The sequence below is a fragment of the Fukomys damarensis genome, unplaced genomic scaffold (assembly GCF_012274545.1).
Source record: "Fukomys damarensis isolate Sample0158 unplaced genomic scaffold, DMR_v1.0_HiC HiC_scaffold_12, whole genome shotgun sequence".
In the NCBI taxonomy this organism is placed as follows: Eukaryota; Metazoa; Chordata; class Mammalia; order Rodentia; family Bathyergidae; genus Fukomys; species Fukomys damarensis.
In genome coordinates this window covers 31,743,624-31,755,281 of record NW_022900924.1, presented here as the reverse complement: position 1 = coordinate 31,755,281, position 11,658 = coordinate 31,743,624, and the positions used below count along the sequence as shown (strand labels likewise).

At 42.0% G+C, this 11,658-nt stretch overlaps 1 protein-coding gene across 2 annotated transcripts in view; it reads left to right on the top strand.

Annotated features, from left to right (window-relative positions):
- Slc7a14 (solute carrier family 7 member 14) overlaps positions 1-11,658 on the top strand; it is a 105,345-nt gene that overhangs the window by 52,822 nt on the left and 40,865 nt on the right. The window lies entirely within an intron of this gene.

Here is an 11,658-nt window from a genome sequence, read left to right as displayed (position 1 = left end):
AATAACTCTGACATGATTAGGATTTCATAAGCTTCAAACTGGCATTATGGCTCACAAGGAGAGGGAAGCCAAGCTAGGAGATTCAAAGATATTGTGAGAATTGCAAACTGCCATCTGCCACAACTATCTTAGCAGACCGATCTTCCACAGAGGTAAATCTGTTAGCACCTTCTCTCCCCTTTAGAGAGAGTCATGAAACTCACTTTCAAAAAAGAAGGTGCTAGGACTTAACATAATGACAACTTGTGAAATGGCTTTCCCACTGCTTTTCCCTTTTCCCACCTCTTCTCTTGAGTCACAATCCTCAGTACTTTCTAAGAATACTGGGAGGAGACTGATGAACAGCTTAAAAAGGAAGGAAAAGGAAAACTTCTGGATCCCTGATGGTTATACTGCAAAAGGATGAGGTTTTGCTGGGTTTGAGGCTGACATATCATGCAAGTCAACCCATGCCCTGTCAGTGCATGAGTTTGGGATGTTCAGAACTCTAACTTATCAGGAGTTCTGTATACTGAAACAGTACTTACAACCACAAGCAAACCACTACACCAATTCATTCATCTGTATGAAGTAGTCTTCATTCATGCAAAGACAGACTACAAACCCAAAAGTATGCTGGCTCGTAGTTGACATCTTCCTGTGTGTGTGTGTGTGTGTGTGATATTGGGGTTTGAAGCCAAGGCCTTCCCACTGAGCTACATCTCCATCTCCAGCACATTTGTTTTTTGAGACAGGGTCTTATTAAGTTGTCCAGGCTGGACTCAAACTTTCAATCCTCCTACCTCAACCAGAGTGCTGGAGTTACAGATATGTGCCACAATTTCCAACTGAAATTATTTTAACTTGGCAAGAAAAAAAGATTTGTTATGTCTAACTTTCTCTGTTAGTTTCACCACTATTCCCTCTTCCTGTAGTCAACCTCTCATATGCATGAATATTCTAATAATTGAGGTTTCTGCAGAATAGAGGATTTTTCTCCTTTATAGAAGAAGATAAATGATTCATATGAGAGAACTTTGTAGATGCTTGAAATTCTATTAATGTGATTGGAATTAGTTCTAAACTTTCTTAACATGGATTTATATAGCTAAAAGTGTTATCATAATACAGTGGCACGTGCCTGTACAGTAATTCCAACTACTCAGAACACTGAGGGAGGAAAATCACAATAGACATGGTAGGTTAGAAAGCAGACATTATCCAGGGAACATAGGACATATGCCAAAGGTATTGATTGCTAAATGAAGAATATATGATTTTCCTTAGACCCCATGCAATTTTGTCCCAGTTCCCAGAACATGATTCTTGTGATTCCTGTGAATGAGCCACCTGTGCCTTCTCTCACAGTGCTACATAACATCTAGAAAGGAGAACAAGGTCTGGTTGCACCTGGAGAGCCTGCTTCCTGCCTCAGTTCTCATGGCACTGTAGGTATAATCCACTTTTTCCACTGCTCAGATGAACAGGCTGGGGTTGGCCCAGCCAATGCTGTGTGGGAGCCAATTTTTACCACTGCCAAGAGCCCTGATCACATATACCGCTCTCCAGCTCCACAATCAATGAGAGCCCATGGCTGGCCTCAATTCAGCTATGGTGAGACTACCTATTCACTGTTGTCATTACTGTTTTTCAGAGAGCTGGTTGTTCACCAGCTCATCACTGGCCCAGATCCACCAGAGACCCTGGTGCTGCCAGTTAACTGGTGCCTTCACCACTGCACCAGGAGCCAGAAGAAAAAAACTCTGACTCTTTCCAAACAGGATCTCTCCTCTCTACATATGGTCCCATCCATAACACTGTGTTACACTTGTGACTGACCCATCTCCTTGCTGAGGGCAGCAAGAATCATCCTAGAACCCCCAGCCAAGGGTAGGACTCATAAATAACTTGTGCCCAGTTAGCATGTTTATAGCAGGTTTCTTCAACCAGGTCTTTCAGTCCTAAGATCCTTGGTCACTACCTTCCATAGTGACTTCTTTTCCCTGCTGTGTCACATCCCAGATTGCCTCCACCTTTACCAGACTTCCCACTGCTTCTCCATAGCACAACAATCAAATGCCCCTACTTTTTTACCCTTGTTACTACATGGTCCTTTCTCCTCCTGACCTTAATTAAAACCTGGCTTTCCTGAAAGTCCTATTTCCATAGTTGTGCAATTACATCTGGCAACAATTACTGCTTGGTTGCAAGAATAAAGTGAAGAAAAATTAGAATAACACGATTCAGCTTTTTCCAAGCAGAGGGAGAAAGGAGCAATGAGGTTAAGGTATTTGCAAAGAAAAAGTAAACTGTGCCGAACCATATAATGTAGGCTGAATAAGGAGGGAAGTGAAAACATCAGAGTCTTGGTGATTCAGGAAAGGTTGTAGGATCAGAGGAAACTGGAGATTTCAATGAGATCAAGAAATCATTAGAATAAAAGTACCGAGAAAGTAAGATAGGTGACTAGGAAATGATGTCAAAGAGTGAAATGTTTGAAACCGAAGTTCTGAAGTGACATAGTAAGTAATAAAGTTTAGTTAGACTTAGAATCTGGTTCAACCACTGACCTCTGTGAGACCTTGAGCAAGTTTCTGAACTTCTCTGGGGCTAAGTTTCTCCGCTTTGAATATTAAATGCCTATTTCACAGAGCTGCTCTGAAGACTAAAGGAGATACTGATAAAGTACAATACCTACCACATAGCACTAAACAAGTGGTGATTATTATTTTGTGCCAAATCCTATGTTAGGTGCTTTCCATAGAGTATAATATTTAAAACTCATACTATCTCATCAAGCTTGTGCATTAGTGTGTTTTTCACTGCTATAACAAAATACCTGAGTCTGAGTAATGTATAAAGAAAAGAGTTTTATTCAGCTCACAGTCCTTGTGGTTCAAGGCAAGCACTGGCTCTGGTGAGTGCCCCTCACCGCTCTTGCATCACATCATGGTCAATGCCATCAAGAGTATGCATGTGTGATGAGATCACTTGGTAAAACAGAAAGCCAGAAGTTGGAAGGGCCAGTCTTTCTCTTCTATAACAGCTTCTCTCAAAGGAACTAACCAGGGTCCCACTGGAACGACCTTAATCCCTTGAAAGGAAGCCCCTCTGGTGACCTGATTGCTTCCCTCTAGACCCTACCTTTTGAAGGTCCCACCACCTCTCAGAGCACCATGCTGGGAGCCAAGTTATTCACACTTGAACCCTGTGGCAAACCATACCCACACCATACAGTAGGTTTCATCATCTCCAAATTTACGTATATAAAGTGAACATAAGTGAAGTTTTAATGACAGAGCCTAGATACAAGTCTGTTGTGCCAACGAATTTCTATTAATTTCAGTCACTCAAGAGCTTTTTTTTCTCCCACCTAGATTAATGGATTGTGGGTGGAGTGTCTATTTAAATCTTGTTTCTATTTCCAAATTGCATTCTTTGTTTTCTTATTAATTTTTTTTGCCACGTTGATTAGTACATGTGCCACTTTTTATTAATACATGCTTGTGGTACATAATGATGACATTTCTCATGGGAAGTTGGTATATGTACATAGACATTATTAACTTTTAAGAGTTCTTTATGTATTCTAGATACCAGTCATTTATTAGATGTATACAAGAATTGATCAAAAACTTTAAATTTTTGATGAATTATAGTAAGTAAAAAGACACATTGCCATTAATCTTCCTCAAAAGCACTCCCTCTTTCTTCAAGCACAGCCACTTTCTGAAGCAGTTCTGGGAGACCTTTTTGTGAATATATTTATAAGATTTGATCAAAAATATGGTCAACTCTGCTGTCTAGTTCCATCCAACAGAAAGGCAGACTTGTGGAAATGTTATGATGTGTCCTCTTCCCCTTTATTCACCAGATCTGGCTCCATGCAATTTCAGGATCCTCCCCAAAGTCAAAACCATGAAAGGTCAATGTTTTGAACTGATTTAGAGCCTCAAGGCAGCCACAATAGCAGAACTAGAGACGCTCACAAAAGAAGACTTCCTGAACTAGTTCAGAAAGTGGCAAGAATAATGGGATAAATGTGTTGAATACATGGAGAAATATTTTGAGGGATATTAATGTCAATTTTTCTTTTACTATAATAAAATGTTTTACTTTAGACATTCACTGTATTATTCTGTTAGACCTCACATTGATGCAAATACTTTTCCTACCTTGTGGTTTTTCTTTTCATTTTCTTTAATTTGTGTTCATTTCTTTTTAAAAATATGAATGCTCAGGCTCCAGTACCCGAAATTCTAATTCACTCAGATAAGGGTAGGGCCTAGGGATTGATGATTTCTGCAAGATTTCAAGATACAAACCCAGAGATGTGACCTACCATGTGACAGGAGCTAGGACCTACCCTCTGCTGCAGTAATGACCATACTAACAGGAAACAGAAGCTGGAATATGCAGAATCTGGGGAGATTTCTTGGCCATGTGTTTTCCTGCTGCTATATAAGCAGGTTTAACATGAGACAAACCTTACTTACTCTGAGACAGAAGTTGCTTTCTTTGCAAAATGACAATACCCAAACTTTCAGCAACCTCCTCCCTAAGCGCCTCCTACTACCACTTCTGCTCTAACACTGTAAGGGCCACTGGCTGCCCACAGAAGAGGGTGCTTATCAGAGGAAGCAGCCTGCCTGCAACCCTTCCCCTCTGTCCAGAAGAGCTTATTTACTCTTTAATAATAAGCTCAATAGGACACAACCAGACCCATGCCTGTGCTGGGGCTGAAAAACCCGTTTGTGTACAGTAGATTGTATAAACTGGGAAAAGGAAATTGGTTTTTTCTTCCTGATTCATACCTACAGCTTTGTGGAGAGACTGTGGGCTGGAGGGAGAATGGTTTGCAGAGTTTCTCTAATTTAGTTGGCAAGGGATGAAATAAAACAAAGCCATCATGCCAGCAACATCTGGCCACTCAGTGCCCCAAGAGGCTTCTGTGAACTTGAATGATGGAAGAGCAGCAGGTTTGATTTTTTTTCCCCTAGGTTCATGTCCAGTTCTCTTCTAATGTTATTAAAGCTGACCCAAAAACATAACATAGTTTCAATTGACTCCCAAAGTTGTATCTTTTCAAGCACATATCTCAAATGATTTTGAAAAGAAATAAATGACAATATGCATACGTAGCCTCAGTCCCCTGCTGGGTACACAATAACAGTAATTTTTATCATCTACCTATAGAAATAGTTGACAAAAACCTAATAAAACATGATTCAATGAAAATGTACTGGATTCCCATCCCATACCAGTCCCAGGGAAGTACCACCAATAGAAAATAAATAGTCTACATCCCAAAAGACCCATTGCTTATTCATGGAGATGAACCTTAAACCTGTTAAGTAACTATGGCAATAATAATACTAATAGCAACCTCAGTAGCAGCTATTGCAGAGCCCCCAGGCATGCTAGTACACGCCTATAATCCCGCCATGCTGGGAGGCTGAGGCAGGAGGATCACCAGGGTTGAATACACCCTTAATAATTTAGTGAATAGGGGTCTTGTCTCAAATTAAAAAGAGCAGAAGGCCGGGGATTTAGGTCAGTGGTGCCACCACCTGCCTCACAAGTTCAAGGTCCCAAGTTCAATCCCTGGTACCATAAAAAAGGAGCAGGAGATGTAGTTTGATGTGAAGGTCCTGGGTTCAATCCCTAATACCACAAAGAAAAAAAGAAAAAGTGACAGAGAAAAAAAATGAAGTAAAAACACTCTAATTCCAAAACTCATTTCATAATCACTTTGTAATTCTGCTACTATATTAGCAAATTAGGGTTAAGTTCAATTGCAGATCATAGAAAATCAAAAAAATGAGATAATTCCATTTCTCTTTTATAAAAGAAATCTAGGAAGAGACTGCCATTGTGGCTGGACAGTCATGGGGACTCTGCCCGTTTGTTGACTGCCTTACCATCTATGTGCTCATGATCCTCCCTACAACTTTTACTTTGGCCAAAACTTGGACTCCTGGCAACCGCCAAGAGTCTGGGAAATGCAATCTTCCAGCTGGGTGTGTTGTCAACCCTAGGACTACTGAGGTTCTCTGGATAGGACAGAAAAGGAACATTGGCTGTCACTGCCATATCTATAATGGATGCATGATCCCTAAAACCTCCAGTTTGCTCAGGTTGGTTTGTTCTAAGACATCCAAATAAAATTGGTTCTGATTCCCAATTAAATTGGAAAAGCTAAATAAACCTACGGAGTTGTGAACCGGAGTTCTATCGATGCTAAACCTCGACTTCCGCGGAGTCTCTGTCTCCACTCTGCACCTTACCTCCTGCTGCCTCTTTTCCTAACCTCATCACTGAAGTGGATTCCTCCAGATCCCTACTCTCCCTGAAGTATAAGGAACACATGGTTGCATGTTCAGTGGACGTCTGGAAAGTCTGAGCCACAAATGAAGAACACAATGCAGCCAATCGCAGCAGTCAGTAAGCTTACACTTGAATCTAGGACACTCCAGTTCTCCCTGACTGCAGGGAACCTCTACCAGCCCTCCCTCCCTGGCTCCAACCCCTGCCTCATTAAGAAGCCTTTCTTCTTCAACTTCGCCTTCCACTTCCTAGCCCTAAAATTTGTCAAGCCCCGAAAGTGAAGTACCACGCTATAGGCACTGAGAAGCTCAGTGGCACCGCCAGATGTGTATTTTAGTAACATAAATGGAGAGAGAATAGAGGTGGAAAATAAGTTATGCTCCTACTATACAAAATAAGCACAAGATTAGAAGACTCTGACAGTGGAGGACAAAAGGAAGCTTAGTATAGAGTAGATCTGGACATGGATATAATGAGAAAAAGAAGGAAATGTTCTTTCTATCCACAAAAAGATGCATAGTGAATAAGAATGTTTTTGAAATAATCACATTACAATAATGGACTTCATAATGCAGTTCTGGTAAGAGAAAGTGAAGCTAGAAGCAGGAAACTAGCCACGAGGCCCGCCACAGAACACAGCCAGGGATGCAGAGCTCATCTGTGTGTGCAGCTGGCTTGGGAAGGACCTGCATGGAGGACCCTCTTCTGTCCTCACCTACTCACTGGAGGGAGGGAGGCTTCAGTCCTGCTCCATCCAAGAGGATCCAGAGCCAGAGTTTACAGGAACTTCCCAGAAATCCCACAGCTATTTAGCATGGAACCAGAACTCTGGGCTAAGATGGTACAACTCCAGACCTACGCCTTTCCATTTCAGGAAGCTGTTTGTGAGACTTTTAAAGCCGGAAAACTCTTTCTCTTTCACTGTGGACTGATAAACTGTGACCAGTTCTCATAGATTGTATCTAAAAATCAATTGAGGGGCATTATACCAAGTAATATTTTCCTTGGACTCGGTTATGGTTCAGTGTTAGGGTTTATACTTTATTCTTCCCACCATCCTTGTTTGCTCTTTGGCAACTTGTGACCCATCACCAGGTCAGGCCATAGTGAGGGGAGCCCTGGGGCCAGAAGAGGGGAGCAGAGCTTGCTGAGCAGTTGTCTTTGCACAGGTGAGGCTTCCAGAACCCTCCTTGAGCTGCTTTTAAATCCTCCCAAAGCTCACTGTCTTCCATTCTGGTTCATCTCAGCTTGGATTGTCATGGCCGAGGCAAGACTGCTAAATTTATATAGATTTACATATATAGTCCGATGCATTGTCTTGTTATATTTTTCACAGCAACAACCATTTCCCCTCCTCAAATTGAAGCCAGTCTTGAGGGGAACCAGGAGAGGTGGAGCTTTGCAAGCTTTCTCAGTGATCTAAGATCACTCATTCATTTCACAAATTTGCATTTGTTTACTCCCCAAGACACTTGTGAGAACTACTGGGGAAGGCTTGTGGGAGGCAAAAGTACAAACAATGAGAGAATGGGGAGAAAATTTAAAGGTAAACAAATGCATTCCTACCCTCAAATCTAAGGGTAACTAGCTCTCCAAAATATTACCCAAACACACAGCCATTTGTTGAACTCTAAGAATAGCAGCTTCCCCTGGTGTTTATAAAGTAAAAGATATAACTTAGCAAACACATATAAATGTTAGCCCTTATTCTTACTGCTATCATTTTTATTATTATTAGACACATACTACGTACCGGACACCGTGCCCACATTACTTCTTTTAAATCCTTTCAGCCTCCCTGCAAGTGGACATTTGTGTCCCTGTTTTATGACTCATCATAACAGCTAAACTCCTGAGGACTTCTGATGTGCTTGGTGCTAGCTGAATGCCAGTTGCTTAAAGCTTCCAACAAACCCTACAGAATAAATGCCATTATGATACTAATTTTGCAGGACACAAAGCTGAAGCCCAGAGACTCGGGGCCAGGACTACAGGGTAGTCAGCCGCAAAAGGTAGCCCTAAATTTTTCATTCTGCCTGGCTCCAGAGACTATGACTCACAGGTGCTTTGGAAAGACTCATATCCCCAAACTGAAGAACTCAATGAAGACAATGTAATGCCTTGAAGAAACCCTCACTGTTGAGGGTGGCGTCAAAAGAGTCCATACTTCACCCTGTGCTATTGATTACAAGAGAACTTTTCTAGATCAAAACTTCTGTAAATGAGGTCACGAAAGTGTCTTTCAAACTTTGCATCTTCTTTTCACCCGTCAGCAATGAGGAGAAAGGTGCTGTGAAGTTCACAGAGCTCTTATATATAAGTTTTGATTGACAGCCCTGTAGGAAGGATGTCAGTTACCAGTTCAAAGAAAGTGAGCGCATTTCAATAGAAATCTGCAAATTTCTCCAATTGCTGGTGGTGAGAACAACTTTCCTCCAGCCAACCCAGGAAAACCTGGGCTCCTCTTCCATCTTCTGCAGTACCTGGTGGAGAGAGCACTGCACACCAAGAGCACTAAGTGTGGCTGTGGGAAGGAATGACCACCTGCTCTGGGCTCAGCGAGACAGAACTTGCTATCAAACACAAAGACTCTGAGACAAAGCCTCTGCATCCATGCGAAGAAATGAGAGAAGCACCCATGAGACAACTGTGAGCACTGCCGGAGACAAGAAAGCCCTGTTTCAGCCCTGCCCCTCGGCAGCGAGGAGCCCTCCAGCAAGTAATCCAAATCTCTCAACCTCTGCTTCCTCCTCCGCAAAATGAGGAGCTTGAATTAGTTAGTGTATAACAAGAGTTAAGATGAAATTGAACTCAGGGAGGGAGAAGATTTGTAAAGAAAGATCTCATCTCAGGCACACACACACATATTCTAGTCCCATCCAGCATCTGGAAACCAGTTGTAATTAGTACCTGTACCTAAACTCACTCGAAGCCCTGCTCTGTTGCTTCCTTTTTATGCAACTTGCCAAATGTGGTTAAACCTAAAGCTTCACAAACTGGTTGAAAGATACAGACGTGCAAGGTTTTGCTCCCTCAGCCCTCAGGGCAAAGGGGTGCTTCAGAGGGCCAAGGCTAGTCACCCTACCTGTGAGTAGCCTCACACTTTCTCACATTACTTCCTTCCCATATCCATATAATGTTATCATTCCCTACATTTATTGTGTAAATTTGTCTAGATCTTGGATTCATCATCCATAAATGAACACAATAATGTATGAATGAACTTGCAAATATGAACATGAAGGCTTCCGGCATTTACCTATCACCGTGTGCATATGTTCTCAGTGGGAAAGGTGGTGGGCTAGTCCCTGAACTGGAGCTTCTGAGCTCTGTTAGAGCTGTTAGTGCCACTTTTCTCAGAATTAGAAATGGGTACTGCCTGCTCAGTGAGAGGGAGGAGTTGGAAATACCTAGACCAGAGAGAGAATTGCTAGTTGTCACCTCAGCTCCTACTCTTCTGCTCCTTTTTGCACAAAGCCTTTTCAGCTCAGTTGCCAGAGTCACCTGGACCAGGGATAGCAGGTCTTGTAAAGAAAGGTTAGAAGAACAGAGAGGCCAGGCTGGACTACATAGCAAGACACTGACTCAAAAAAAATGGAAAATATCTCTTCACGCTCACAATTTCTGATTGAAGTCTTGGAGCAGAACAAGAGGTTTCTAGATTAAAGGTTTAAAACATTTGAAGAAACTTTTCTGCATCCTATTTCAGAAGTGCATGGAGCACACATAAGGCCTAGTCTAGACTCTAGAACCCGTGGGACAGTTACAGGTATGCAGAGCCCTCTCTGTCCACAGGGATCTGAGTCGCCCAGCAGCACTGCCCCAACAGTCAAGCATCAGATAACAATTGTTCTTTTCTAAACTAAAACCTCAGTATCCAGGTTTACTTGTAGTGTTGCACTTTGCAATAAATTAGTGGGTTTTGAGTTGCAGTTTGTCTCTAAAAGGTTTGCCATCACTGCTCTAGGTGATGTTCAGTGTTCTTGCCATGACTGAGGCTAGAAAAAAAAAAAAAATCAACAAACAGTGCTTGTTTTCCAATCTGTTTTACCTCATTCCCAAGGCAAATGCTCCTCACCTGCAAATAATAATAGCCAAGCTCCCACTGAAGGAGGGCCTTCCTTCCACCAGGATCTGTGTACGTATGCTTTGAAGACCCAAAACAACCTGCACAGTAGGTATCACTGCCAACATTTTCCAGAGGAAACTAAGGCTCGATGACAGACCAATCTGGGCCTGAAGATTGACTCAGAGAACAGCTTACTCTTGGATTCTTTAGTTGGATGCAGTGACAAGATCATTACATCAATAATAATTACTCCTAATAACAAAAAAAATACGTCAATAACAGTAAAATATTTGAATTTGTTAGATTATGGAAACTGTATCTCCAGTAATCTTGAAATATTTTCATATAGGGAGATCTAGGAAAGAGAATGAACAGATTGCCTAGTCACATTTAATCAGCAAATTATTATTAAACTGCCTTGACCTGCTTTAGGTGTCACTTCTCTAACTATAAGGACAGCTTCTTTCCTTCTTGTTTTATGTTGATATATTGGAGCTGTGGTTTGGGGGAACTGGCAGCTCACTATTCCCTGCCAAACTTTAATTGAAGCCCTGTCAGGCTCCTTAACTAGTGCTGTCCTCACTGATAGATGACACTGCCCGTCCCCTGAATATGGGTTCTTGCTGTCCACCTGGGCCCTGATTTGGCAGAGCAATCATACGCCTCTTCTTTGACACAAAGAAACACAGACATTCTCAGAAAAATTGCTTTTCTTCCAGACACATTTGTAAAAATCTCCCAGACCTCCTTGGCAGGCGAGGAAGCGACAGAGCTTGCTTAGTTAGAAGAGATAGAAGCAGTGAGGGAGGAGGAAGAGACAGCCTGGCAGGTCACTTCTTGAAAAAGAAACCCACAGCTTTTGACTGACCAAGGGCATCTATGAGAGGACATAAGGACAAGCTGTTTGAATCCAGCCCACGTCTCTCAGAATACAGCAAGGGAGACAGCAGGGAGAGAGACACTTCTTACCTGCCATCTGGAATTCAATGTCACCAGGAAAACACTTGCAAGAGAATTCACACTCCATTTCTCTCTGAGGTTCTGCGATTTTTCCTCCTACCCCATTCCCAATCAGCAAGACCAGCCACTATCATAGCCATACATACAATGCCTTATTCCTGCTGTGAATTTGTAAAAGAAACAAAGCTGCCTTATGAAAATTAAGAAAACGGGTAGTGATCATCTCAGCAAAATGTTATATTCATTAGGTCTTCTATGTGTGTGGGATGATTGAACCCAGGGCCTTTGCATAAAGCTATATCCCTACTTACCCAGCCCCCTTT